The sequence below is a fragment of the Meleagris gallopavo genome, chromosome 19, assembly GCF_000146605.3.
Source record: "Meleagris gallopavo isolate NT-WF06-2002-E0010 breed Aviagen turkey brand Nicholas breeding stock chromosome 19, Turkey_5.1, whole genome shotgun sequence".
Lineage (NCBI taxonomy): Eukaryota > Metazoa > Chordata > Aves > Galliformes > Phasianidae > Meleagris > Meleagris gallopavo.
Genome location: NC_015029.2, coordinates 64,361 through 69,710, shown reverse-complemented (window position 1 = coordinate 69,710; position 5,350 = coordinate 64,361). Strand labels below are relative to the sequence as shown.

The window sequence follows — 5,350 nt, the reverse complement described above, 5'->3', positions numbered from 1 at the left end:
AGTCACAGCACAAGAGGCCAGCACCAGCTTTGGGCCCAAATCCACAGCCACAACTCGAGAGGCCAGCACCAGCCCTAGGCTGTAAAGCTACAGTTACAGCCACAGAGGCCCATAGCAGCCCTGGGGCTAAAGCCACATCTACAGCCAGAAAGGCTGGCACTGGCCCCAGGCCTAAAGCCAAAGCCCGAAGGGCAGTACCAGCCCTGGGGACCAAAGACACAGCCCAAGAGGCTGGAACCAGTCCAGGGACTTAAAGCCATAGCCACAGCCCGAGAAGCCAGCACCGACCCTGGAGCATACAGATGTGCATTCCTATTGCTTCCTATTAGTTCTCCTGGGACTCCATTGACCACTATGAGGCCATATTGTTCTTTACTGGTTTTTATTGGGCTGCACATGAATCATCTTCACTTCTCCGTTATTTTCTTCAAATAACTGCATTGGGTGACCCTGGTGTTGTTTCCTACAATTGGGATCTGGGAGGCGTCCATCTCTTTCACTTTTGATGGAAACACAGAAATGATGTGGGCACTCGTTGAGGTCACAATCATCACCAGGGTGGGAGCGTTTGTGCCTCAGCTGGTGAGCAGCGCTCATGCTCTGGTGAGCGTGCTGCATGCAGAGACTGAGCTGTGAGCCTTTCTTGAGAGAGATCACCTTGTGAGAGCCCGTCGGAAGCACTGCTGCAGCGTGTGTGTGAGCTGGGCACAGCTTAGGCTGACCAGGCTGAACTGGTGAGCTGCATTTGATGCTGGGTGGTTGCTGGGAGGTGTCTCAACAGAAAATCTGATCTGGGGAGGAGTTCCCAACTCCAGCAGTGCCCATCAGCATGACTGTTTCCAGGGGAAATGGGTTCTTGGTGAGATTCCATCCTGTATTTCAGTGAGGATGATGAAATGTCATTACTCTCCTGGAAATTCACTGCCAGACCCCCACCTTCATGTCAGACATTATAAAGCAAGAAGAGTACAGACTTCACAGAGAGGAACTTGTGCGTCACTGCCCCATGGATGGCTGGGCGCAGAGCTACTGAGGAGTTGGAGAAGAGCACTTGCTGACATAAGCCATGGCAGTCAGAGACAAGCTGGAGCTAGCATTAGGCAGCTCTGGCAGCCAGCTGATTTCCAGATGTTGCCCTCTTCGAGAGGCCGAATGGCATGAATGAAGAAAGCTGGGAAAATGCTTCTTCCTCATTAATTTTCACTTGTTGATACTTTCTGCAGCTTTCATGTCCAAACAGAGATTTTGGGGATAAAGGCAGTCCTAGGAAGAGTGAAGCCAGCTCTTTCCAGGAGCGAGGGAGGTTCCTGTGGAGAGAGCCCTCAGAACTTGGGCTTCCTCTGAGACTTCAGCGGTCATGTCTCAGCAAGGAGACCAATTCCTGCTCTGTGTGTGGAAAGGTATGGCTGAGTTTCTTTTGCTTAGTTTTTCTTCCCTTTTTTGCATTTTTAAGGGGAAGGAGTGGAGCAGGGGGAGCCCTACTGGTCTTTTGTTACCTCAATAACCAGTTGGGTTCTGCACTCACTGCTGACAGCCTGGGCTAATGGCATGGGCGCGGCTCAGGCTGTGGTATTTTCCCTTAGAGATAAATAATGTCCTAGCACTCTGCTATCCTATCACTGGCACAATCTGTTACCTCTCTGCAAACCTTGGCTGCCCGTTCCCACCGATGTTTCTTCCTTTCTCTCCTCAGAAGCAGTGCGGTGCGGTTCCCTGCATTTGGGAGCAGCAGCCAGCAGGCTGCCAGAGATCCAACTGCACCTTGCAGCGCACAGAGGGATGTGATAGGGATGGATCACCCTTAGCACCACGCAAAAGTGAGTTTATTCAGTCCTCTGTCATGAAGTATAGAAGAATGAATTTTGAGTATTACTTCTGAGCAGGTGCAGTGCTGTTGGAGATGTCAAGTAAGCCACTGTGGAAGCATTAGAGAGGCTGACAGCGGCAGCTGATGACAGCACTGAGACTGAAGTCTGTGTATAAATGTTTAGAGTTGAGTGAATTCCTTTTAGAGCCAAAAAATGTATCTAAACTTTTTGACCTGATAGCATTTTGTTCGCTGAAGCACCATTGATCTGCAGAATGTAGAGCTATTAGGCAGAGCAGGGTTCATTTGCTGCCATCTGAGCAGGAATGAGGCTAGTTATGCTTTTTGTTAGCACACTGCAGTTTAAACATCAGTTTCTGTTCTGTCTGTAGAAGAGTGTCTTTGGTTTTTGGGATTAGACATGGGCTAACAGGACAATGCTGCTCCTGGTGTCTCTGAAATCAACACACAATCTGTTGTAGGGATGGAGCCTGGGTGTCCACGGGATGGAGCTGGGCATGGAGGGAAATGGAAAGCCTCCACACGTAAGAACCTCTTGTGATCTGCGGTGTGGGTATCTGTTTCTACACAGGGCTGCATGAAGGGCTGTATGTGGTGGAGGAGTGAAGAAAGTACACTGCAGATCTATGCTGACTGCAGAAATGGCAAAATGCTGTAGCAGCAGAAAGGCAAATTTAAGAAACTATGGTTGAAGAGTAGAAGTTTGTAGTTGGCTGTGCTAAAATCTTGCTCCAAAGTGATTTCTTGTTTCCTTTCTGTCAGAAGGCGATGCAAGCGGCCTTCCAGCGAAGTGCAGCCTTGTGAAAAGTCTGGGGAGGAATACAGGGCGTAACATGGCACCCAAGAGAGGTACAGACACACAGCAGGCATCTGGGTTTGGTGCACTGTTTTTCTAGTTAGACTTTGTCTGTTCTTTCCTGAGACTGTTGTCGCTGCATGTTGCTTCAGGTCCTGTTTCCCTGGTAGGTAATCCCTGTCCTGATTTGAAATGCAAACCCAAAGGTCACCCATGATCCTAAGATCCGTGACCATAAATACTCAAGATGAGATGTCCTAGCATTGTGGCCCATTTTACAGACTGAAGGTAGTGTTGAACTCTCTTTAAATCCTGTCCCTTCTCCTTTCTTGATGATGACAGGGAGAGGTGCTGAGACAAACGGCAAGAGCCGCATGAATGCAGTCTGTTCTGAGAAAGCTCCTTAGAGAACGTAATCTGAAGTTCGTGTCCAGGCTAGAGGGCTTCCTAACAGAGCAGGTCCCAGTGCAGGGGGAAGAGCCTTCCCTGCAGTGAACCCCCATTCTGTCTCCAAGACCCTGGCTGGAAGAAAGCGCAAGGGCTTGGAGCAAGAGAAATGAACAGCAGAGCAGTTCTCTGCCAATAAGAGAGTGAGGAATGAGTGGAGCGGGGAGAACGCCATGAGAATGTGTCGGAACGGAGACAGCGTGCTGGCTGCAGCAGCACAGCCTGGGCCTGCCACAGCGCGGAGCTCCAAGCGAAGCGGTAAGAAGGTGCTGTGGTACCCGCCCTGGTGAGCTGCTGCCCTTGGTGAGACATGGAGTTTGCTTGGGGTTGGCTTTGCTTTTTCTTTCTCTGTAGAGGGGAAAAGAGTTGAAGGCTATAAAGTCCAAAGGGCAGAATATGTAAGCCCATCTTTTTCCATTCACTCCGTGATGGTCTTCTGTATGTCCCCCTGGAAATGTCATTTACTGAGAAGCTTCCTAGTCCAATTTCCTTTGTCTTTTTTCTGCCATTTGTTTTTGTCGTACCCATGTTTCTGCAGTTTTGCTGTTGACAAAATGAATTCATCTTTTTTCTTGCCTTATAGCAAGAAGACAAAGACAAAAAGAGAGGAGAATGGAAATGATGAAGGCTGCTCTGAGAGCTGCCGCTGCACGTACAGAGGTGAGTCCATGGTGAACACATACCCACGCCCTCTTGTTGTTCTTAGTGCCTCCATCTGTCAGACATCAAAGAGATTGAAGAATCCCAAGGGAAGCAATGTCATAGAAAAACACCCAGCTATGTGTTTGAGGAAATCACACTGTCAGTGAGAGCTGCCCAGGGAAGCTTGGATGCCTTTCTCTCAATTGAGAAGGGTGCTGTTAGTAATGGCCAGAGGGTTTTGCTGTGATAAAGAGCCTTGCCATGTTGGGCACTGCAACCTTTGAAACCGCGTTCCCACAGCAGAGCATAAATCTTACCATAGGCAGCGTGTTATAGGAAGTAACGTCAGTGACCTGAATGGCAGGAACATGCTGTTCTGCATGGGGCCATTCTGGAAGTTTACTGATCAGATTTTCTTAATGAAATCTCCCTAGATTGTTTCTGTCCTATTTTTACACTTGCTTTGTTTCTTTCCAGTCCTCCACAGTGAACAGCCTTGTGGAAATGATGCAGAAACTGCAGCTGAAGGACTGAAAGGAAGAGCATCAGAAGGCAGTGGCTGCAGTGAGTGGTGTTACAGGGCAGCGCTGCGAGTGCCGCCTGACTCGGCACTCCACGTCTTATCTGGTTGTGCTCAATCAATAAACAATCACAATTATGGATTCACAAAGGGCGCACAGCCTGATTTGTCCAGCAGCATTTCATGAGCTGCTGCACGACTTCTGGTCCAGAGTAGCATCTCTGCAGCTTCAGCCCACCAAGCCCCCGTCCTGTTCTTCGAGGCAGTGTTCCGAGTGCTATTGCTGTTGCTGATACCTGAGGATGCCCATGGAGCTCCGTGGATCACAGGACATGGCCACTGCACTCTGCTCCACCCCCTGTGCCTCTGAACGTGGTGTTCTCTGTGCAGGCCTGCCCTTGTGCAAACCCACGTGCAGACATTGCAATCCCATCCCTTTGCACAGAGCTGTGCATGTCCATCTCTGTAAACACACACATATGAACACACACCCACATGGGCCACCCCACCACACAGCCTCATGCAAAGACAAATTTGTGTGCATGTTTGCAAAACCAACAGTCTACCTGCAAACCCCTTCTTGCAAACTCCCATGTGCAATGCACATCCTGACATGCATCTCCATCCTTGCACCCCCTGTAAGCAGACATACTGTCAATCTTTATCGCTGGACAGTGAAATACTCCTGGCAGTGAATTCTCTCTCTGTACCACTGGTTTTGTAGTTGTCATTGTTACATTTGCCTGGATGTCACTCTGGGTTTTCTGTATGTGTCCCTTTCTGAAATTGTACTTCTCACTGGGGAAGCCCCTCACAACCTCTTCTCTTTGCTTTTGTGTATGGAACATCTGTATTTTATCCTCCTTTGGACAGTGAGGTGGGTTGAGAACTGGCTGACTGGCAGAGCGCAGAGGGTCGTCGTTGGTGGTGCAGAGTCTGGCTGGAGACCTGTAACCAGTGGTGTCCCCCAGGGGTCTGTGCTGGGTCCGGTCTTGTTCAACATCTTCATCAATGACCTTGATGAGGGTATAGTGGCAACCCTCAGCAAGTTTGCTGATGATACGAAGTTGGGAGGATTGGCTGACACGCCTGAAGGCTGTGCTGCCATTCAGCGAGA

The 5,350-nt window shown here is 49.5% G+C and overlaps 1 long non-coding RNA gene across 2 annotated transcripts; it reads left to right on the top strand.

Moving 5' to 3' along the window:
* Positions 1-13: 13 nt before the first annotated feature.
* Positions 14-5,059, top strand: LOC109370445. Of its 2 annotated transcripts, none has more exons than XR_004161639.1 (6): positions 14-1,400; positions 1,694-1,817; positions 2,290-2,352; positions 2,594-2,677; positions 3,655-3,731; positions 4,191-5,059. It is a non-coding gene; the product is annotated as an uncharacterized LOC109370445 (long non-coding RNA). The 2 variants fall into 2 exon arrangements; XR_002120536.1 differs by having other exon boundaries at positions 2,591-2,677; positions 4,191-5,058.
* Positions 5,060-5,350: the final 291 nt, after the last annotated feature.